We start from the raw sequence: 24,979 nt of genomic DNA, 5'->3' as shown, positions 1-24,979 counted from the left end.
CAACAGTAATTCGTTCACCCACCGTCTACTTGCTTTCATGAGAGAGGCCACTAGTGAACACTACGGCCCCCGGGTCTATTCACAACTATCGTCTCCACTTTTACTTTTACTTTGCTTTCTTTCCTTTTTGCTTTCAGTTCTCACTTTGCAAACAATATATAAGAGATTGACAACCCCTTCTTAGCGTTGGGTGCAAGCTCTTTGTGTTTGTGCAGGTACTTGTGACTTGACGCGATCTTCCTACTGGATTGATACCTTGGTTCTCAAACTGAGGGAAATACTAACCGCCGCAGTGCTACATCACCCTTTCCTCTTCAAGGGAACACCAACGTAAAGGCCTCGGGGGAATCCTTTGCATATTTGCCAAGGAAGTCCCTATAGGCGTAGCCAGCAGCAGAAGGGTTTCTAGCGCCGTTGTAGGGAAAGGTCTGTTGTCGCCGTAGAAGAAGGATTTATGGCGCCGTTGCCTGGGAGAGATCAAGTGAAGATCTATCCAAGTAAGTGTCACAAACTCATCTCTTGCATTTACCTTTTTTGCCAGTTGCCTCTCGTTGTCCTCTTCCCCACGTCACATTTGCCGTTTTCATTTGCCTTTCTCCTTTGCCGTTTTCATTTTCCTTTTTCGTTCGCCTTTTCGTTTGCCCTTTTTCTCGTTGGCTCTCTGTTCTCTTGTGTGTTATGTGCCTTCAATATGCTCGCATCTTCGCTTGCTGAAAATCTATTGATATGGATCCTCATCCACTAGCTAATCTCTTTAAGAGATCCACTTATGTGGATCCAATTGCTAGTGAGTTGAGTGCACTATACTTTCTCTATGGAGTTTTGCTTGAGATGGGTGAATCTGAAAATCTTGATGAAGAAATTTATGAAGTGATTCACGAGGTCTCCTTGAATGAAAAGCATGATTGCAATGGTTTCACTATAAATCCTATTAGAGACAATCATGCTAAATATATGCAAAACCCTAAGCTTGGGGATGCTAGTTTTGCTATGTCCTCTACTTGTTGCAATGATCATGAATGGGGTGATGATTTTTCTTATGATCTTAAAAATTTGTTTAAACCTCATGATGATTATGAAATTTGCAATATTATTGAAAGTGTGTTTGGAGAAGTCATGACTTTCGTTGATGATAATCCCACTATTGTTGAAGAGCATCAACTTTGCATGCATTTGGATCATGAAAATAATATCCTTTGTGATAGCTATATTGTTGAATTTGATTTTGATCCCATATGTAATTGGTATGAGAGAGGAAAATATTGTGGTAGACACTTTCATGTTACCAAATTACCTCTCGTTATGTGGAGATTGCTATTGTCTCTTTCTTCTTCCTTGCATATGGTAACTATTGGTTGTCTTGACAATCTGTTTTCGTATAAAATGCCTATTTATAGGAAGTATGTTACACTTAGATGTGATTTTCACATGCTTCATGATGCTCTCGTTGTGCTTCAATTCTTGTCTTTTGTGTGAGCATCATTGAATTATCAATGCCTAGCTAAGGGCGTTAAACAATAGCGCTTGTTGGGAGGCAACCCAATGAATCTATCCTTTTTCTTTCTATTTTGTGTTTTCCACACTTTCATAATTCTGTCATGATTGTGTTTTTTGTGTTTCTTTTGGGTTTGTGCCAAGTGAAACCGTTATGATTAGTCTTGGGGATGATCGTTTGATCATGTTGGAAAAGACAGAAACTTTCTGCTCACGAAAAGAATATTCATTTTTTTCTGTGAGAGCTTTTTAGTTAATTCTTTTTGCTTCTGATTGCTACGCAAATTCTTCGGACTTTCATAATTTTTCAGAATTTTGGAAGTACCAGAAGTATACGAAGTATACAGATTGCTACAGACTGGTCTGCTGTTAACACATTCTGTTTTTGTTGAGTTGGTTGCTTATTTTGATGAAACTATGGATAGTATCGGGGGGTATTAGACATGGAATATTGAAAATACAGTAACCCAACACTAACATAAGTAGAATTTAAGTTTTCTACAGTACCTAAGGAAATGGTGGTTTTCTTTCGTATACTAATGTTGTCACGAGTTTCTGTTTAAGTTCTGTGTTGTGAAGTTTTCAAGTTTTGGGTGAAGTTCTTATGGACAAAGAGATAAAGAGTGGCAAGAGCTCAAGCTTGGGGATGCCCAAGGCACCCCAAGTTGATTCAAGGATGCTGAAAAAGCCTAGGCTTGGGGATGCCCCGGGAAGACATCCCCTCTTTCGTCTTCAATCCATCGGTAACGTTACTTGGGGCTATATTTTTATTCACCACATGTTATGTGTTTTGCTTGGAGTGTCTTGTATCGTAGGAGTATTTTATTTTTGTTGTGTCACAATCTTCCTTGTTGCACACCTAGAGAGAGAGACATGCACTCACCGTGATTTTGTCGAGCTTCACTTATATCCTTTGGTTAGACAATTCAGCTCACATGTGCTTCACTTATATCTTTTGAGCTAGTTGATTTTGCTCTATGTGTTTCACTTCTATATTTTAGAGCACGGAAGCGCGTGGCATGGTAGTTCATCTATGCTATGAAAGTAGTCTCAAAAGGGGTAGTTATCCAAAGGGATATGAAAAATTCCAACTTCATCTGCATTGAGTAGTTAGAGAAGTTTAATTCATCTCAATTAGTTTTGAGTTGTGGTTGTGGTAATATTGAAGTTATACTAGTAAGGTGTTGTGGCTCTAGAAATACTTGTGTTGAAGTTAGTGATTCCCATAGCATGCACGTATGTTGAACCGCTATGTGATGAAGTCTGAGCATGATTAGTCTATTGATTGTCATCCTTTGTGTAGCGGTCGGGATCACGCGATGGTTTATACCTACCAACCCTTCCCCTAGGAGTATGCGTTGAATGCTTTGTTTCGATTACTACTAAAACTTTTGCAACAAGTATATGAGTTCTTCATGACTAATGCCGAGTCCATGGTTTAGATGCACTTTCACCTTCCACCATCACTATCTTCTTTAGTGATGTGCAACTTTCGCCGGTGCATATAACCCACCATTAGCCTCCCTCAAAACAGCCACCATACCTACCTACTATGGCCTTTTCAAAGCTATTCCGAGATATGTTGACATACAACTACCACCATGACATGTGCCACCACTTCTACATTGCCATTGCATGATCATAAGATAGCTAGCATGATGTTTCCATTGATATCTATGCCATGCTAGATCATTGTCACGGTACACTACCGAAGGCATTCCATATAGAGTCATCATTGCTCTATGTTTTGAGTTGTAAGTGTGATGATCATCATTGATGGAGCATTGTCCCGTGTGAGGAAATAAAAGAGGCCAGCGAAGCCCATTTACAAAAAGAGGCCAAAGATGCCCACCAAAAAAATTATAATAAAAAAAGAGGCCAAAGAGCCCACCAAAAAAAGTAATGAGAGAAAAAGAGAGAAGGGACAATGCTACTAGCTCCTTTCCACACTTGTGCTTCATATTAAGCACCATGATCTTAACCATTGAGAGTCTCCCGTTTTGTCACCACCATATAGCTAGTGGGAAATTTTCATTATATAACTTGGCTTGTATATTCCAATGATAGGCTTCCTCAAAATTGCCTTAGGTCTTCGTGAGCAAGCAAGTTGGATGCACACCCACTAGTTTTCTTTAAGAGCTTTGACATACTCTTAGCTCTAGTGCATCATTTGTATGGCAATGCCTACTCATTCATATTGATATCTATTGATGAGCATCTCCATAGCTCGTTGATATGCCTAGTCAATGTGACCATCTTCTCCTTGTTTGCCTTGCAACCTCCACCACACTCCATTCCACTTATAGTGCTAAAACCATGGCTCACGCTCATGTATTGCGTGAGAGTTGAAAAGGTTTGAGAAAGTAAAGGTGTGAAAACAATTACTTGGCCAATACCGAGGTTGTGCATGATTTAAATCGTTGTGCAAGGATGATAGAGCATAGCCAGACTATACGATTTTGTAGGGATAACTGTCTTTTGGCCTTGTTATTTTGAAAGTTCATGATTACCTTGCTAGTTTGCTTGAAGTATTATTGTATCCACGTCAATAGCAAACTATTGTTTTGAATCTAATGGATCTGAACATTCACGTCACATAAGAGGAGTTACAAAGGACATCTATGCTAGGTAGCATGAAAGCATCAAAAATTCATTCTTTATCACTTCCCTACTCGAGGACGAGCAGGAGTTAAGCTTGGGGATGCTTGATATGTCTCAAACGTATCTATAATTTTTGATGGTTTCATGCTGTTATCTTATCAACTTTGGATGTTTTATATACCTTTTATATCTTTTTTGGGACTAACTTATTAATTCAGTGCCAAGTGCCAATTCCTGTTTTTTCTGTGTTTTTGACTCTTTTCAGATCTGATTTTCGAACGGAGTCCAAACGGAATAAAATCCCCGAAATAAAATTTTCCAGAACAGAAGAAGATCGGGGGACTTGAGGGCCAAGGCAGGAGGCCCAGAGGGAGCCCACAAGCCCTGACGTCGCGGCCAGGGGGGCCCCACGGTAACCAGGCTTGTGGCCTCCCTGGCGCTCCCCTGCCCTAGCTCTTTCGCCTATATATTCCCTAAAATCCCAGAAAAAATCAGGGCGTCCACGAAACCACTTTTCCGCCGCCGCAAGCTTCCGTTTCCGCAAGATCTCATCTGGAGACCCTTCCCGGTGCCCTGCCGGAGGGGACTTTGGAGCTGGAGGGCTTCTACATCAACATCATCGCCTCTCCAATGACTCGTGAGTAGTCCACTTCAGACCTACGGGTCTATAGTTAGTAGCTAAATGGCTTCTTCTCTCTCTTGGATCTTCAATACAAAGTTCTCCATGATCTTCATGGAGATCTATCCGATGTAATCCTCTTTGGCGGTGTGTTTGTCGAGATCCGATGAATCTAGGATTTGTGATCAGATTATCTATGAATTATATTTCAGTCTTTGCTCATTTCTTACATGCATGATTTGATCTCCTTGTAAGTCTCTCCGAGTCTTGGGTTTTGTTTGGCCAACTAGATCTATGATTCTTGCAATGGGAGAAGTGCTTGGTTTTGGGTTCATACCGTGTGGTGACCTCTCCCAGTGATAGAAGGGGCAGCAAGGCACGCATCGTGTTGTTGCCATCAAGGGTAACAAGATGGGCTTTCATCATAAATTTGAGATTGTTCATCTACATCAAGTCATCTTGCTTAAGGCGTTACTCTGTTCTTATGAACTCAATACACTAGATGCATGCTGGATAGCGGTCGACGTGTGGAGTAATAGTAGTAGATGGAGAAAGTATCGGTCTACTTGTTTTGGACGTGATGCCTATAGATATGATCATTGCCATAGATAACCTCATGACTTTGCGCGGTTCTATCAATTGCTCGACAGTAATTCATTCACCCACCGTCTACTTGCTTTCATGAGAGAAGCCACTAGTGAACACTATGGCCCCCGGGTCTATTCACAACTATCGTCTCCACTTTTACTTTTACTTTGCTTTGTTTCCTTTTTGCTTTCAGTTCTCACTTTGCAAACAATCTATAAGGGATTGACAACCCCTTCTTAGCGTTGGGTGCAAGCTCTTTGTGTTTGTGCAGCTACTTGTCACTTGATGCGATCCTCCTACTGGATTGATACCTTGGTTCTCAAACTGAGGGAAATACTTACCGCCGCAATGCTACATGACCCTTTCCTCTTCAAGGGAACACCAACGCAAGGCTCCAAGGCCTCGGGGGAATCCTTTACATATTTGCCAAGGAAGTCCCTATAGGCGTAGCCAGCAGCAGAAGGATTTCTGGCGCCGTTGCCGGGAAAGGTCTGTTGTCGCCGTAGCAGCCCTCTAAGGCCTTTCCCTTTCTGCTGTATCCTGAGCTGTCAAGGGCTCGCAGGTTTCCCTCCTTGACATTTTGAAAATAAAAGAAGGGTGGGGATTTCGTTTTTTATGTTCTCTCATTTCCCCAAACTCTTGTTCTCTTTTCCCTTTTGCTTTGATTGGAATTTCGCGGGAACCTCGGGAGGTCTCTGGTTCTCCCGAGGCAATCGCAAAAAGGGGCATAATGCGGAATCGCTCGAGCGCCGCAAAGGGGGCTCCTGGGCTCCGCCTCAGGAGCCTTACTGGTCATAATTCCACTCGCCACTATCGCCGATGATACGGTCAGCACTGGGAGTGGTGGGACCCCGCCCTGTGAAGCGCGAGCTCCGCGGTGGCAGGATTTGTGTGCGGGACTGGGGCCTGACGACGCAGAGTGGGTTGAGTGTCAAAGGGGGCTCCTGAGCAGCATGCCATAGGGGCCTCACTGGTCATAATGCCACCCGACCCCTCAGAGGCGCCGGGGCTTTGCCCCGTGAGGAGTAACCTTGGTAACAGGTTGCACCGCACGGCGGCAGGGAGATGTGTGGGACCGGGACCTGCACACATAGAGTGCCGAAAGGGTGTTCAAACTGCCCCAAAAGCAGGAAGGAGACACACGGACGAGCCCACGCTCGCAGGACAAATCATTAGCATGGCGACATCTCAGGAGGGCGACAGTCGCGGCCAGAATGGAAGCGCAACGCGTACCTCGACACCAGGGAACACGTTAAAAGGTACCCACCAGACACAACCTAGCTGATGTTAAACTTGTCACATGAACCTATCAGGAGAACAAGGCTGAGGATCATGAGTACGCGTCGTCATCAGAGCCCACGCCGCGGCCCTCTGGAGCGAGCCTTGATACATGGTCTTCCAGTTGAACCTCGACCCATTCTGCCAGGGTGGCGCGGATCGTCTCTGGCACCGGATCCATCACCGAAACAAAGTCTGAATCAGGGTCGAGGCGAAGAAGGTGGCTGAAGATGTCTGAGACGGCCTGGCCCAAAAGGCCGCGGCTCTTCTCTTACGCAAGCGCAAGGGCCTTCTCGGCGCTCGTTTTGAGATGCTCCACAGCGCGATAGAAAAAGCCAAGATACCCGGAGTCGTCAGGAATCTGGGGGCCGGAGATGTCTTCTCCACAGATGTCACTCAGGGCGCAGGAAGCCCTCTGCTCAAGGGACCTGAACATCCTGGAGCGCTCGAGTTGGAGGGTGCGAGCGCGGGCGGCCTCTTCGGAAGCCTCTCCAAACAGGGAATACGCGCCTTACACTTGTTTGCAGATATTATATAGCTTACCCTCAACAATGGCATGTGGATCCAGCGCGGCCTATCGGCCTTCCACTTCCAAATCCAGCCTCCTCCGGAGGGCATTGTACTCATTTTGCAGGAAACCAAGGCGCTTGAGGAAGCAAGACTCCTTGAGCCTCAGCTTCGCACGGTAATCAAGGAGAAGGGAACGTTGAGCCTCTGCCACCCCCTGTCTATCTCCTCCTGATGCTTCGCTTCATGGGAGGCAAGGGACTCCTCGGCAAGCAACAACACGCGCTCCCGCGTCTCCAGACGCTCCTGCTCCAAGCACTGCTCCACTTCTGCAAGCACCAGCTAGCCGGCGGATGCTCGAGGACCGACGAGGAAGGACTCCGCCGACGGCCCCCAAGGAGGCCCTCGGCGGAGCTTGTTCTTCAAGACGAGTGATGAGGGCGCGAAGCTCCTTGAGGCAGTCCTCAGAGGCCCTGCGTTGACAATCGGCCTCGTGAGCCTCGGCGAGGCCGCACTCGCGGGCTTCTATCGCCATAGCAAGGGATGCCTCTGCCTCTGCGGAAGCGTGCTCCCACTGCAGACGGTCGAAGTTCACGGCGACTTCAAGCTGGCGCCACCCCGATGCAAGATACTTGCGCTCACCTTCACGGCGGGCCTCATGACTGCCAAGCCCCGCCCCCAGACGTTGAAACACATCCGCAGCCGTGTGAAGCAAGCCCCATGGTGCGGCAGGCGAACCCGCGAGTGGCTCCAGAGGCCAGCAGGGGACCTCGTCTCTTGAACAGCGAACCAGAGAAGCACCCAAGGATCGCCCGACCCAAGTCCTGGCCCGGGGGCTGGGGGCTCCCGTGTGGCGATTTCGTCGACATTGGGTGCCCCGTGAGGCCCCCCAACACCATGTTGGAGGGTTCCAAGGGGGAGGCGCGACATGGCCCCTGGAGGGGCCGCAGGAGAGGGGAAAGGCATCCCCCGAAGTACTGGAGGCCTCCAACGAAGAAGATCGCGGGGGGTTCACGCACTTGAGGCTTGGGAGACCGGGCCCCGTGGAGTGCGAGAGAAGAGGCCACGGAGGGCCCGACGAACTCCGGAGCTGACGATGCTGAACCTCCTCCCTGGTCGCCGAAAGGGGGCTTCAGGAACAAAGGCTCAGAAGAAATGCGCATAAAGGAGGACAAGGAGGAATACGGGCACTTACTCGTCAATGGCCATCCACTTCTTCCTCGTCTGACCTCCTCGCGCGAGGGGTCGGCCGCCCTCGGACAACCTCCTCTTCCGTCCAGCAGGGGCACCCAGGCGGGGGGATTCGGTAGCCCTCGAGAAGGGCTCGGAAGTGGGGGCGACACTTTCCACAACCAACCAATCGTCGCCACCAATCCCGGCTTGACGCGGAGCCGTAGCCGGGAAGGCGAGCGCCAGCGCACCGCCCGCCATGATCCCGGAGGTAACCGCACAATCAGGGTCTTCGCAGGGCTGTTCCCTGAAGGGCACGGTCTCCGGGAAACGCTTTTTGCCCTAAGGGAGGAGACCCCATTCATCGAAGAGCGGCATCTTCGTGGCGGCAGATTCCGGGGCCTTAAAGCAGTACTGCGGCAGGCCGTTCGGGGGGATCTCGTCAGGATTGACTCCGGTCAACCGGCGAAGCAGCTCACGCATGACATCAGGGGAAAATTGGATGACATGGGTCCTCATCGAGTTGCAGGGCCCTGTGTAGGCTCACATCGAGTGGGGGTGGTGTTGAAGGGGAGCAATCCGACGTCAGATGAACTCACGCACCACCATCTCCATCAACACCCCCGCGCGCCTCAATTTTCCCAGCCGGGTCAAGACCGATGCGAGCCGGGGGTCACTGAGCTCTTCACGCTCCCACCCCCGGTTCGGCCTCGCCAGGGACGGAGGAGGTTGGAATAGAGCTCCAGCCCCGGCAGGCTCAACCAGCACCCAATGCCGCCAAAACCCTTCCACCTCGGGGAGGAGCTCAATGCATGGGATCCCGAGGGCTGATGCGTCGACAATTCTCAAGGATGCACACCCAGAGCACTACATATCGGAGACCAACTAAAGGGAGAAGAAATGGCGGAGCAATGCCATGGAAGGAGTCATGCCGACAAAAGCCTCGCACAAGAACACGAAGGCAGAGAGGAGGACCAAAGAGCAGGGGTCAAGATGGAGCGCATGGATCTGGTAATGCGAAAGCACTACGTTGAGGAAGCTCGAGAATAGCGGCAGTAGACCTGAAAGGAGGGCGTGGAAATGGAGATGAACCGTGGGGGACACCCTCTTCCCCCGAGGCCATGAGCCCAGCCAGATCTGGGTGGCCCCCCATTTGTTGGAGTTGGCAGCGACTACTAGGCGAACCTTCTCCAACCCCTCGAGGTTCACCACCACCGACCGTTCCAGCGCGGGCCGGGGCGCAGCCGAGGCAGGTGGGTCCTGCGAGCCCCCGCATTCTCCCCCTTCGTGAGGCATGACGGAGAGAACGAAGAAAAGACGACGTGACGTGCTTTGGATTAGAGGAAGAACCGGCGGCCGGACCGACAAAAGGAAGAGCCAGCGAAGGAATGAATAGGGGGTAGAGACAGGCGACAGAGTCAGGTCAAGAGATCCAGTGCAAGAAGGATGGGCTCGCCATTTTAAAGGCCAAGCCCGCAGGAAAATGGGCTCGCGATGCTTCGGGCCGCCTTTAAGGCTTCGCCGAGAAGCCAACTCGGGCACGCCTCGGGCCTGGGGGCTACTGTGGACGTTCTGGGAACCGGGGTACCCACACATGCATGCCTGCGACCGAGGGCGGGCCCATTTCATCAACACGTGGACGACCTGAACGGCACCTCCCTGGACAACACCCTCGCGAGGGGCCAAGCCTTGCGAGGAGGAGCAGCGTCAAGACGCTCAAGGGTCCTCCTCAGGACCTCTCCGGAGCAGCGAACATTCTGAGGCAAGGCCGGGCCTCAGGAGTCAAGGGTGACACCAGGAAAGGACAAGCGAGGAGCAGATGGCAGGACGGGCAGTTTCCCCTTTGGTGCAAAGGATGCGGGAGCGTATAGGGGTTCAAAAGGAATCTCCAAAAGGTTTCCCTTCTGGTGCAACAAAGCCGCAGCTGCCCGCTAGTAGGGCAAACGCCACCCACGGGCCCGTCTCTGGAGCGCGGACAGTTACTTTGCAGGAGAAGACCACCTTTGGGCAGGGGAGCATGTTCCCGTGTTCTCCTTCAGAATTGGCGGTTGTGGGATCCCTTCCCCCAAAGCTATGAGGGAAGAGGACCCGTGCTTCCACTATAAATAGAGTGAGTAGGATATTTGAGAGAGGGGTTCACTCAGACGGTAGAACAATACACCAAGACGCTTGGCCTCCGGAGGCTTTAGAGCACTGCACTGGTTCATCCACCACCTTCGTGAGAGGCAATCCACCAAAAGTAGGAGTAGGGTTTTACGCTTCGTAGTGGCCCGCACCTGGGTAAACTGTTGTGTGCTGTGTTTCCCTCACCATCGAGTGAGTTCTTCTCTGTTTCTATCGGGTAGCAGGCTAGGTGAGGCAAGGCAGGGAGAGACCTTCGTACACGCCCCAGTGTTCGAATCCTTAGTGTTTTGTGGAGCCCGAAATCCAACAAGACTTGTCTGCCTGCGACTGAGGGCTGTCCCACTTGCTCAACCAAAACCAACGGGCCCGGCACCACTCAAGGCAAGGCCCTCGCGAGGGGCCAAGCCTCGCATGGAGGACCAGCTTTAAGACCCGCATGGGGCCTCCTCAGGAACCCACCGGACCGGTGGAGATTCCAAGGCAAGACCCGGTCTCAGGAGTCAAGGATGACGAGGAAGAAGGACATGCGAGCAACGGACATCAAGGTGGAGCAGTTCCCCCTTTGGCGCAAAGGGTACAAGGAAGCACGCAGGTCTCCAAGGGACCTCCCGAAGGTTTCCATTCTGGTGCAACAAGGCCACCACCCCCCGCCAGTAGGGCGGACGTCATCCATGGACCCGTCCATGCTGCGTAGACAAGCACTTTATAGGCGAAGACTGCTTTTGGATAGGGGAAACACATTCCCATGTTCCCTCTTAAAATTGGCCGTTGTGGCATCCCTTCCCGCCGAACTATCAGGGAAGAGAACCGGGGGGCGGGGCGCTGCTATATGTAGAGGGGAGGTTACTTCGTAGAAGGGGATCCGATACGAGACCTCGGATGGGATTCATTCATTTGCCCGCTCGCACCACACAGAAGGCACCCAGCCTCCGGAGGCCCTCGGACACTGTACTAGTTCATCCACCAACCTTCACGAGAGGCAATCCACCAAAGCAGGAGTAGGGTATTATGCTTCTCAGCGGCCCGAACCTGGGTAAAATACCGTGTCCTGTGTCTTCCTCACCATCAAGTGAGTACTCTGCCATCCTGGGCGTGTAGTGAGTCAGGTGAATAAAGGTTGTCAAGTGGCCTCCGCACGCGCCCGTGTGTTCGAATATTTAGGGTTTTACGGAGCCCGAAATCCGACACGGGTTTTCCCTGATCGAGGTCATTCAGCGGAGCGTGTGGTAGTTTGTGATGGACTAGTTGGGGCACCCCTGCAGGGTTAAATCTTTTGGAAAGTCGTGCCCACGGTTATGTGGAAAACTTGGAAACTTTCTTTAACATACGGTTCTAGATAACATCAAATAAACTTAATTAAAATATGCCAAATGTGTGCGTAACTGTGACTGTCTCTTCTCGTGAGTTCTGCATCTGGAAGAGGACACGGTGGGGTTACGTTTGACGTAAGTAGGTGTTCAGGATCATTCATTTGATAAACATTAGTCACGTTTGTTACACGTAGACCATCCCCCTCTTTTATTCTATTACTCGTAAGTTAGCCACCACAAATAAATGCTAGTCGCTTGCTGCAGCCTCACCACTTAACCATGCCTCACACATTAAGCTTTGCTAGTCTTGATACCTTTGGAAATGAGATTGCTAAGTCCCTGTAGCTCACAAATTACTACAACACCAGTTGCACGTACAAGTAAAGAGTTACTTTGACGTGAGCGTGATGATTGTTCTATTTGGAGTTTCCTTCTTCTTCTTCTTCATCGATCTAGGATGGTTCCAGGCCGGCAGCCTGAGATAGCAAGGATGGACGTCATTCTTTATCGTTTGTTTTTGCCCGTAGCCGGAACCTACTCTTCTTCATGATGATTGATTTTGTTGTTGTATTGATGTGATCTTGATGTAGCTTGTGGCTAGTGTAAGCCAATTCCATATACGCATCTCTTCAGTACATGTACTTGTAACGATATCCATTCTTGTGAAATAATAAGATTCGCTTCTTCCTTGTCGAGGCCCTCGTGGCAAAATAATGATAGGATCGCATCTTGGGCGTTACACCGAGCGACACTTACGATTTCTCCTCTTTCTTCTCCTTCGTTCTTCCTCCCAGCTCTCTTCCCTATCGACACCGCTGTCGATCGCCCACGCCGATCTCGTCGCCGGCACCATCGTGGTGAGCCTCTTGTTCTTATCTCTTTTAAAAAAAATCTTACTTGTGTGATTTAGATATAGTAACTTGTATAATTTTCTTAGTTGTATTATTGTTTGTTATTATATAGTGTCATGGTTTTGATGTCCCCCCCCCCTCCCCCGTCGACTCCCGTATGGTTTATGATTCAAATGTGGTATATTATCTTTTATAACTATTTGTTTCATATAGTGTTTATGACAACTTGACATAGATAATTTTACGTAGCAGGTATGTGAACCGGAAATTCCAACCGACCTCTTGTCGAGATGTTAAATTAAGTTAAAAAAGCAATTATTTGAAAGAAAAATTGAAAATAATTGAAGAAGATAAGATGAAATTGGAGTTGCATGTTGCCGATGTCGTCGATCTACACAAGATCCAGATGGATGCAATGTGCTTGAAGATTAGAAATATTACAAAAAATGCCATTGATTAAGATGCTTGGTATCATTATGTTGTTAGATCAACTCTTACCTTAGTTGCGATTTTGCTCGCATTTGTTGTTTCATTTAAATATTTTACATAGTTGTATGTTAGTTTGAATGTATGTTTTAGATGCTCTTGATAGTTGCATGTTGTTTTGTGATAACTATGTATGAACTTTATGTATTTAATTTTGCAGTAATAACATTTGAACACTATTGTACTTTGGTTTTAATTTGATGAACTTGTATTACTTTGGTCATTTCTCTATTCACCATGTTCTGTAATGGTTTTTGGTATACTTAATTATATAATGTAGGTGAACCGACAATGGATGTACAGTGACCGACGCACTTCCGAGTACATTATAGGCATGCATAATTTTGTGGGTGCGGCTAAGGCAAATAGTCTGAATGGTTTTATGTTTGGTTGATGTGTTGTTTATGAGAATACGAGGGATTACTCTTCCTCAAAAATCCTTAACACCCACCTGCTATCATCGGGTTTCATGCCTAGCTATAATGTTTGGACCAAGCACGGATAAAGAGGGGTTATGATGGAAGAGCGCGAAGAAGAAGAGGATGATGAGAGTATCATATGTTCCGTGAATATGGTGATACTGCAACGGGGGAAATTGAAGATCAAGAGGCACCAGATGTGCCTGCTGATGATCTTTGCCAGGTCATGGTTGATGCCCATAGAGAATACAAAAGTGAAAAGGAGAAGTTGAAGTTCGATCGCATGTTAGAGGATCACAAAAAATGGTTGTACCCAAATTGCGAAGATGGAACATAAATCTCGACTAGAATTGCTGCAATGGAAGGCAGAGAATGGTTTGTCTGACAAGTTATTTGAGAAGTTACTGAATATAATGAAGAAGAAGCTTCGAAAGGATAATGAATTGCGTGAAAGTGCGTACGAAACTAATAAGGTTCTCTCCCAACTAGGATTAGAGGTGCACAAGATACATGCATGCCCTAATGACTGTATCTTCTACCGCGGTGAGGAGTACGAGAATTTGAATGCATGCCCGATATGTGGTGCATTGCAATATAAGATTAGACGTGATGACCCTGGTGACGACGTTGAGGGTGAGCGCCCCAGGAAGAGGGTTCCTGCCAAGGTGATGTGATATGCTTCTATAATACCAAAGTTCAAATGTCTATTCACAAACAAATAGTATGCCAAGTTGTTGTGATGGCACAAAGAAGACCGTAAGAAAGACGGGATGTTGAGAGTACCCGCTCATGGGTCGTAGTGGAGAAAATCGGGAGAAAGTGGCCCAAGTTTGCAGATGACGCAAGGAGCCTATGGTTTTGTATAAGTGCAGATGGCATTAATCCTTTTGGGGAGTACAACAACAATCATATCACCTAGCGTGTGAATCTATGTGTCTATAACCTTCCTCCTTGGTTGTGCATGAAGCGGAAGTTCATTATGGTGCGAGTGCTCATCCAAGTCCCGAAGCAACCAGGCAACGAGATTGATGTGTACCTAAGGCCATTAGTTGCAGAAATTTCACAGTTTTTGGATATAAAAGGTGTACATGTGTGGGATGAGCACAAATGGGAGGAATTTGACCTACGAGCGTTGCTATTTGTAACCATCAATGATTGGCCTGCTCATAGCAAATTTTTAGGACATAGAAAAAAGAGATACAATGCATGCGCGCACTATTTAGATGAGAGTGAAAGTGTATATTTGGACAAATGTAAAAGAATGTGTACCTCGGACATCATCAATTTCTTCCAAATAGGCATTCCTTAAGAAAGGAAGGAAAGGACTTCAAAGGTGAGGCAGATCATGAGAAGAAGCCTATCACCCATACTGGTGATGATATATTTGATAAGGTCAAGGATTTAAAAGCAATATTGGGAAAGGGCCCTGGCGGACAATCTATTCTGAATGACGCTGACTGACACACACCCATGTGGAAGAAGAAATCTATATTTTTGGAGCTACCCTATTGGAAAGTCCTAGAGGCCCGCTTTGCAATCAACGTGATGCACGTGACGAAGAATCTTTGCATGAACCTGCTAGGCTTGTTCAACGTGTATGGGAAGACAAAAGATACACCGGAAGCACGGGAGAACGACATGCATCCAAAGTAGTATCAGTATCCTTCGAGCTATGCTCTTACCAATGATGAGAAGCAAATCTTTTTTGAATGCCTCCTCAGTATCAAGTTCATGTGTGGCTTCTCGTCACATATAAAGGGAATAATAAATCTAGCAAAGAAGAAATTCTGAAACCTAAAGTCTCATGACTACTACGCGGTTATGAAGCAATTGCTTCTGGTTGCATTTAGGGGGCTTCTACCAGAAAATGTTCAATTAGCGATTGTGAAGCTATGTGTATTCCTGAATGCAATTTCTTAGAAGGTAATCGATCCAGAACTCCTACCGAGGTTACAAAATGATTTGGTACAATGTCTTGTCAGTTTCGAGTTGGTGTTCCCACAATCCTTCTTCAATATTATGCCACACATCCTAGTTCACCTAGTCGAAGAGATTGCCATTATGGGTCATGTATTTCTACACAATATGTTCCCCTTTGAGAGGTTCAAGGGAGTCTTAAAGAAATGTGTTCATAACTATTCTAGGACAGAAGGAAGCATCTCCAAAGGACATGGAATAGAGGAGGTTATTGAGTTTAGTGTTGACTTTTTGCCTAACCTTAAGCCGATTGGTGTTTCTGAGTCGCGGCATGAGGGGAGACGTGGTGGAAAAGGTACACCAGGAAACAAAGAAGTAATAAGTATGGACGGGCATTATTTTACTCAAAGACACTACACAGTTGGACAAAAATCCACCTTGGTGGCTCCGTATATCGACGAACACATGGATATTGTACGCCCCAAGAACCCGGAGCAGTCTGACTCCTCGTTTAAACGTACACACACGGTGACTTTCGGTGGTTGGTTGCAAACACATCTCATAAATAACAAAACTGTTCAAGATCAGTTGTACTTGTTGGCCAGGACACCATCTTCAACTATAATGACTTTCCAAGGGTATGAGATAAATGAGAATACATTTTACACGACCTCCCAAGAATAAAATAGCAGCAACTAAAATAGTGGTGTCCGCTTTGATGCAGCTAACACCAATAGGGAAAAGGACACATATTATGGTTACATAGAGGAGGTATGGGAACTTGACTATGGCCGTGAATTTAAGGTCCCTTTGTTTCGACGCAAATGGGTCAATCTGAGAGGAGGCGAGGTAAAGGTAGAACCGTACGGGATGAAAAGTATGTCTAGAGGGGGGTGATTAGACTACTTGACAAGATAATAACTTCGTCTTTTCCCAATTTTTAGCGTGGGCCAGTTTTGGAGTAACCCTACACATGCAAAGCTAAGAGTATTGTAGTGGAAAGTAAAACATGCAAGTGTAAGTAGAGGGTAAGGTAGGGAGATCAAACACAAAGGTTGACATGGCGATTTTTGGCATGGTTCCAATAGGTGGCGCTATCGTACGCCCATGTTAGTGGAAACTTAAACCAATGGAGGGTAACGACTGCGAGAGTCCACTGAGGGCTCCACCCATAAGGGGTCCATGAAGAAGCGTCCTTGTCTATTCCACCATGGCTTCCGTCCACACAAGACAAGCCTCACTCATGCTAGATCTTCATGAAGTAAGCGATCTGCTTGCCGTTACAAACATCTTGGTTCAACTCCACAAAACGAAGTAGGAGGCTCCTAAGCGACACCTAACCAATCTAGGAGGCACCACCCTCCAAAAGGTAATAGATGTGGTAGAATGATGAACTCCTTTCTCTTGCGCTTGTAAAGATAGTCTCCTCAACACTAAATTACTCTCTCTCTCTCTCTCAGATTTGACAGGGGTAGGAGAGATTTATCTCGTGGAAAGCAACTTGGGGAGGCTAGAAATCAAGGTTCAAATGGTTGGAATGGAATCTCTTGATCTCAACACATGAGTAGGTGGCTCTCTCTCAGAAAAATGGATCTGAAAAGTGTAAGTGTGTTCTGAGTGCTTCCTCTATGAATGAGAGGTAGGTGGAGGGGTATATATAGGCATCCCCCAAAATCCAACCATTACAACATTATTGCCCAACTCGGTGACACCAAAAAGAATCTCGGTGGTACCGAGTTGCACGAAATGTGGCAAGTTTTGAATTCTCGGTGAGACCGATATAGGAACCTCGATGGTACTGATACGATGACCTAGACTGGATTCCAAACTCGGTGAAACTGACTTCAAACTCGGAAATTCCGAAACTTGAAATTATGTCTATAGAATGTTGGTCACCCGATCTCGGTGGCACTGATAGAAATGTTGGTTGTACCGAGATGGTGGGTTTGGCATATGATCTTTCTAAGTGCAATATCGGTATAGCCGAGTAGGAAATGTTGGTGGCACTGATATTGCATATGTAGCTTTGGAAAAATATATTTTGTGGGAAAGTGCCTGAGTATTTTTGGTGACTATATCTCTAAGTACTTGAGCAACCAATTCATCATAATACCTCATCCCATTTTAATAGTATTGGATTTCCTATGGACTCAAAGTGTTTTCTCACAAAGTATAAAATGAAGAGTCTTCTTGCTTGAAGCTTTAGACAATCATATTCCTTCCTTGCATCAAAGGGGCATCTCCGCACAATCCTATATTCATAGCATCTTTGAACTTTTCTGAAATGTACTTGAATAAATTCATTAGTCAATTACCAAAACCACCTTAGGGAGCAATTGTGCTTTCAATCTCCCCCTTTTTGGTAATTGATGACAACATATAGATCAAAGCTTCGACAAAATATATAATCAATGATTAGCATCGATGCTTTGAGAGGTATGTGAAAAGTAAGAGCTCCCACTAATTTTTTTCAATATTTTAAATTTCTGTTTGAATGCAAATGCACAATCGATTAGGATCATGGGTTACTCTTCCATGTCGTATACAACTTGGTGGTGTCCATAAAATATAAGAATGAATAGTAATGCACACAACACCAACAAGCAAGTGAATGATCATGATGTAGATAGCTCAAAAGTAATAACGTGGTAGCATCAAACAATCAAAGCATATGACCAAACACACATCTAAAGAGATAAAGTCATCCAAAATACCAAATAAAGTTTTGAAAACCAAATGAGAGAAAATAAAGTGCAAATGCTCTCCCTCTCGAAGCCCTATGATCTATACACTTCTCCCCCTTTGGCAATAAGTACCAAAAAGTTCAAAGGTCTAATGTAAGTGTCTGTGTGGTTACCATCTTCTCTGGTAGCAGAAGTTGGAGTAGACAAGAGAGCATTGACGAAGGCTTTGGCATATATCGTTGGAGGTGTAGACACTGGAGGTGTTGGGCAGGAGCTGAAGGTTGAGTTGATGAAGATGGTCTTTCTTCTGGTATCGACACAGCTGGTAACCTGGTCTGGGTCATGAATCGTGTGGTAGTACAAAGAGGTGAATCATCATCATCATCGTCATCGTCTGGGCGTGGAATCTTCACTGAGTCGACTTCATGCTGAAGTTGCTGAACAATGGTGGTCAACTCCGTTACCTTCACATCGATGTCATGGAATTTTGCCTCCATGATCCTCTCTAAACTCTTATGGGTGAGCTAGATCTCTGATATATTCTTCTCCATCCCTTGGATGGTGCTGACCAAGAAGGACATCTGCCCATCTCTGGTTTTGAGCTGGGGTGGTGGAGCTGGAGCATTCCTAGCAATTTCTGCACCTGTTGCCTCTGCAGCCTATCAAGCTGTACCTGAGCTCAGATGGGTGTTATCCATCACAACTATATTATCCTCAAACTCTGGCTGAAGTGACAAATGAGGATGATCAAGCTGATATACATGCCTTCCAATCTTGGCATTGATGAGCATAGGAATGTATGGTGCAGATCCGCATGATCCATTTTGGTGTGCACTAACTCTCCTCACAGTCTTAGCAATCAAATCCATGATCTTGAAGCGAGTGTGGGTGTCTAGATGATGCAACATGTTGATGGAATAGCCTCTAATCATTTTGTCATCACCTCATTAGGGCATCAATGTATGTCTCAAGATAGTGTTAGCAGTTGTTATTCCTGCTTGCAAGAAATAGACAAAGCCAAGCTTGTGAGATGGCACATAGTCATTGGGCATTGGCTTGTACATGTTGGCCATGGAGTTGTGATTCATCTTAGGATCTGAATACACGTCCAATTCCTATGCTCGTGACTTTGGATCACCAATGATAGTAGCCCATTCTTCAATTGTAGCTTCATATCTATGACCATCAGTCATCCAGATAACTATGCCATCTGCATAAAAATGAACTGTTCAGTAGAATTACGTAATCATCTCATCATTCCATCCAGCCATCTCTCTGCGAACAAACTCTTCAATGTCAAAAATATTGAATTTTTCTCTCAAATGGGGAAAGAGATCTTCATTGGCTTTGATGTATTACCACTCGACATATCTCATGTCACTGACTGCTAGACTCTTGTCAAACAGAACCGTCTCATAGAAATCTTGTTGTTCCCTTGTGTGAAACCGGGGATCAACAACAATTCTTCTCCTCATAGCATAGATATCGATGCCTCTCCACTTCCTCAACCCTGCATCTCTTCTCTTCTTCATGTCTCAGCAATTGTATGGGCCTCATTGTGAAGTAGCAGATGAGGTCTTAGCTTCATGAGAATAGGTGCATCCTCATCTTCTTCCTATGCAGCAAAATCTCTGGAAGCAGTGCCTTTCACTTTAGCATCTGCAGGTATGTCCTTTGTAGTCCTCTTGGGAGCTACATGCTTCTTAGGAGCTAAAGGCTTTGGAGCATATTTCTTGGGCATGGCATCAGCCATAATCTTCTTCTTCTTTGGAGGAGGGGCCTCAGGTGGTATCTCTTCCTCCTCATCATTAGCATCAACAGTTTCTGCTGGATCTTCATACATGGAGGATTGTCTTCCAATGACATGAATAACCCTCTTCCTGGCTCTCTTCACACTTGGCTTTTTAGTAAGCCTAACCTTAGAAGGTTTGGTGTACTCTTTCCTTATTACCTTCCTGACAACAACCTTCTCTTTCTGCTTCTCGGGAGCAGGAACATCAGGAACAAAATCAGAATCTTCTTCATCAGAATTCGACTTCTTCCTGGACCTGGTAGCTACCTTGGGCATGCCATGGGAGCTAGGGGTACCTGGATCAGAAGGGATACTCTCAGTACTAGTGCATGAATCAGACTGATCATGGGGCTCACTAAAGTTGTTCTCACTGTCATCGAAACCTGACATCTTGCAAACCAAACAGACAGGCAAACTGGAAGACTGGCACACAAGCACACAAGCCAACCCTGTGAAAAGATATAGAAGAGCTAGAAAAGATAAGCATCACAAAATGGTAGAAATTTTGTAAAATTTGAACTATGAAAAAATTAGTTTTAACATTCAGCAAAATTGGATTTCGGTTCCACCGAGTCTTAGATATTTTGTGGCCACCAAGACACATGATCACTTTAACAGGAACTTGGCACCCCTTTTCGGTTTCACCAAAAAGAAGAACTCGGTTCCAATGAGACCATTCTCAGCAACCCTAAAATCAAATCGTAGTACCGACTTGATCAACTCGGTGACACCGACATTCAATCTAGCAGACTGTTAAACCTAAAATCTTCATTGCTCGCTGTTCTAAAGGATTTTCCTTTTGGATATAATACTTGCAATCGTGGATTGAAATAGGCAGAACTTAATTTGCGCAAGAATTAGACGGGGAGCGCAAAAAGTGATCGAATCCGTACCATAACTTGGTTTGGATCCACTACGACGCCAACAGCGAGAACTCTAATGTCAAGGGCGCACGGGAGGATCAAGTTTCATGTCCAGGGGACTAGGCCATAGCAGCAAGGGGTGCGGCGAGGCGACATGTGAAAGAAATTTTTCAACAGTCGGGCCCGCCTGTATATATATCCCTTCATTGTCGGTGACACCGAGTTGTGATTTTTGGTGCCACCGAGTTCCATAACTGTCAACTGACAGGGAAACTCGATGAGGCCGAAAAGAAAAAATCGGTGGTACCAAGATGAATGAAGCAAATCAACCCTAGTCTTTGGTGTGACCGAGATTTTGAGGTTGGTCACACCGAGATCCACTTTGGGAGGTTTTGGAATTCAAACCTTGTCGAAACAGATCTCTGAGTGCTCCTCACACAGAGTGTCTCTAAAGTGCTTGCTCAAATTTTTTGATGTAGCATGAATAGAATTTGAGACGAGAAAGCATAGATAGCTAGAGAAGGGTACTTAGGCATTCTTGTATATCCAATTGGCTAAAATAAATAGAGAGACAAATAACAACAATTGGATATCCTCGAATGAGAAAAAATATGGATACCAACATGCTCACACAATAAGACATCAAATAAAATATGGTGAACATGCGTAAACATTCTAGCATCTATCAAGCACTTTGGCGATGACAAAGTCATCTATATATCAGTATATTGACTTAGGATCCAAATGAGAATACTTCATCATAGGTCAGACTCTTTGATTAAGCACAAGTGCGGTTACCACTTTTACATAATGCATTAATGTGTTCACATCATTTAGGAGACGCTTATACTCAAGTTTTAGAGTAAAGCTCCCCCTAGATATGACATTCCCCCTAAGAGGGATCAACTAACCTTGGGTTTTGTCGTGGAATACTTCAATTAGGTGAAGTAGTGGTGGATGCTCATTGTTCATGAAGTTCATATTGAATTCGGAGCAATCCTTGTTGTTTCCTACTCTTCTCATCTTAATGGGTTAGTCCCAAAGCAAAAGGAACAAACACAAGAATATCTAGGGACATACAGTCAAATACATGGGAGGTGATGTCCAAAGATGCATTAATTACCTTGTCCTTTGCTCACGTGGAGGGTATGTGTGACTCCTTGAACTAATGCATATAGTTGAGGTTGATTGCATGTAGTTCTTGTCAAAATGAATAAAAGTGAATTTCATTGGCGGAGTCACCGCTCAAGAACTTTCTAGTACTTCCTATTGTGGACCCACATGACCTTGATGGGAATCCTTGGAGTTGTGATAGCACTAGATGAGGTAGTGCTAGAAGTGTCCTTGGGAACCCACTCAATCTTGGCTTGGGGTTCTTCTTCAAATGAGTCAATGTCCTCTTGAGGCTTTCCCTTTCACTTCTCGTCTTGTGGTAGAAGGCCATCTTGTGAGCTTGTTCCCTTGGGCGGAGTAGGATCATACTTATCCTCTTGAGGAACAAAATCGGGAATGGGATATGGATCTTCTTCCCAAACATCTCAGCTGACACTGAAGTAGACAACACCTTGCTTCTTCCGTTGTCCTCCTTGTGTGTGCTCATTTTCCTCGAATTTCTTACTTCCGGCAAGAATCTTGAATACACCTCTCTCTATAATCCCTTTCAGTAAATCATTTTCTTGCTCAAGTGTAACTTGGCTAAGAGAATCATTAGTGGAATCAAGAGAGTTACTAGCAACAACACCATTCGATTTAGCTTTAGCATTGTTGTTACTAGATGAAGAAACTTTCTTTCCTTTGTTACTAGTGTTCTTGGGTTTAACTCGTGGAACAAAAGTAGACAAGAGTAATCATTTTGCTAGATACGAGGAAATCTTCTTTCGAAGATCATCATTGGTTGCATTTAGGAACTCATGCTCTTGCTCTAAATTTAGCTTCTCGAACCGTAGCTTATCATGAGTTCTTGCTAGATCTCTATGATCTTCTACAGTAGTTTCATGAGCTAACTTAAGAGTGTTTAATTATTTAGTTACTCGTTCAATCTCTTTCTTATCATCATCATTTGATTTCTCTTGACTAGCATGAATATTTTCAAGTTCATTTTCAATATTATCACTAGGCTTCTCAAAGAGCAAGTAATCTTCTCCTAACAAGTCATCCTCGTCACTATCAAAGTCAGAATACTCGGGGTGTGATACCTTGGGGCCTTTTGCCATGAAGTAGTTTCCAATCCATTCATTTGGTGAAACAAATAAGTCGTTGGAGTTGGAAGAAATGAGTCCAATTCCGACAACACCTTCATCTTGACTGTAGTCAGAGTTGGAGTGATAACTTCTTTTAGAGTGGTTCTTAGACTCGGAGCCGGAAACCCATTCACCAACATGAGCTTGATGTCTTCTTCTTGAACTTCTCTTGGTGTAATTGTCCTTCTTCTCCGATTATCTACCTCTCGGGGAGTGTCTTCGTTCATAATGATATTCTCTACTCCTTGTCTCTCTATGAGGTGGCTCATCTCTTGAGCTTGATCTTCTAGGACACTCTTCCCTTTGTTTGTTGGGAGTTGAGCACTCATTGGAAAAGTGTTCGGGCTTTCCACAGTTTTAGTAGTTTTGGTCACGACTAGACGAATGCTTCTCATCATATATTCATATTGAGCTTCTCTCTTTTCCTCTACTCTCTAGAACTTGTTGAATTTTTTGATCATGAGGTTGATCTCTTCATTGGTAACAAGGTTGTCACTTGAAGTAGCGGGAGCATCGACTCAAGCTTTGTAAGCACCGCTTGACCTGTTGTGCAACTCATCTTTGACTTTGAGAGACATTTCATGAGCAACAATCCTTCCAATGACCTAAGTAGGATTGAGATCTTTGTAGTTGGGAATCATTTGGATTAACGTGCCCACGGTGTTGTATCTCGCATCTAAAGCTCTAAATACTTCTTGATGATGAATTTGTCGGTCATCTCTTCGCTTACTAAGCCAACAATATCATTTGTGATGAGAGCTCGCCTAGAATACATCTCAGCGAATCCTTCACCATCCTTCATCTTGAACTTGTCAAGCTGACTTTGGAGCACATCCAACTTAGATTCTCTGATAGAATCGGTACCTTCGTGCATACCAATGAAAGTATCCCAAATTTCCTTAGCATTCTCAAGCCGACTGCTTTTGTTGAATTCTTCGGGACACAAGCAGTTGAACAGGATGTCACAGGCTTGAGCATTGAATTGCAACATCTTCAATTCTTCTGCTATGGCATCACGATCTGGTTCTCTACTTTCTCCGAAGAAATCACCTTGCACACCAACATGAACAACAGCCCAAATGCAGGATTATAACAAATAATATGCATTTTCATTTTATGCTTCCAACTAGCAAAATTAGTGACATCGAAATATGGACCTCTATAGTGATAATTTCCCTCACTAGACACCATACTCTCCTAGGTTCTGAAACTAATGCAATGGAGACCAAAGCTGTGATACCACTTGTAGGATCAAAAGTATGTCTAGAGGGGGGGGGGTGATTAGACTACTTGACAAGATAAGAACTTATCCTTTTCCCAATTTTTAGTATGGGCCAGTTTTAGCAACTATGATTAGTCAAGTACACCCTACACATGCATATCTAAGAGTATTAGACCAAAAAGTAAAACATGCAAGTGTAAGTAGAGGGTAAGGTAGCAAGATCAAACGCAGAGGTTGACTCAGCAATTTTTGGGATGGTTCCTATAGGTGGCGCTATCGTACATCCATTTTAGTTGAGACTTCAACCCATGGAACGGTTGCGAGGGTCCATGGAGAGCTCCACCCATAAGTGGTCCATGAAGAAGTGGCCACAAGCATCTTGGTTCAACTCAACAACATGATGTAGGACGCTCCCAAGCAACACCTAACCAATCTAGGAGGCAACACCCTCCAAAAGGTAATATATGTGGTAGAACGATGAACTCCTTTCTCTTGTGCTTCTAAAGATAGTCTCCTCAACACTCAATCACTCTCTCTCAGATTTGGCAGGAGTAGGAGAGATTGATCTTGTGGAAAGCAACTTGGGGAGGCTAGAAATAAAGGTTCAAATGGTTCGAGTGGAATCTCTTGATCTCAACACATGAGTAGGTGGCTCTCTCTCTGAAAAATGGATCTGGCAAGTGTATGTTTGTTATGAGTGCTTCGTCTACGAATGAGAGGTAGCTGGATGGGTATATATGGGCATCCCCCAAAATCCAACCATTACAACATTATTTCCCAACTCGGTGACACAGAAAAGAATCTCGGTGGTACC

This window comes from Hordeum vulgare, chromosome 4H, assembly GCF_904849725.1.
Source record: "Hordeum vulgare subsp. vulgare chromosome 4H, MorexV3_pseudomolecules_assembly, whole genome shotgun sequence".
Classification (NCBI taxonomy): domain Eukaryota; kingdom Viridiplantae; phylum Streptophyta; class Magnoliopsida; order Poales; family Poaceae; genus Hordeum; species Hordeum vulgare.
The sequence above is the reverse complement of the archived record's forward strand: the minus strand, read 5'-3'. Positions refer to the sequence as shown.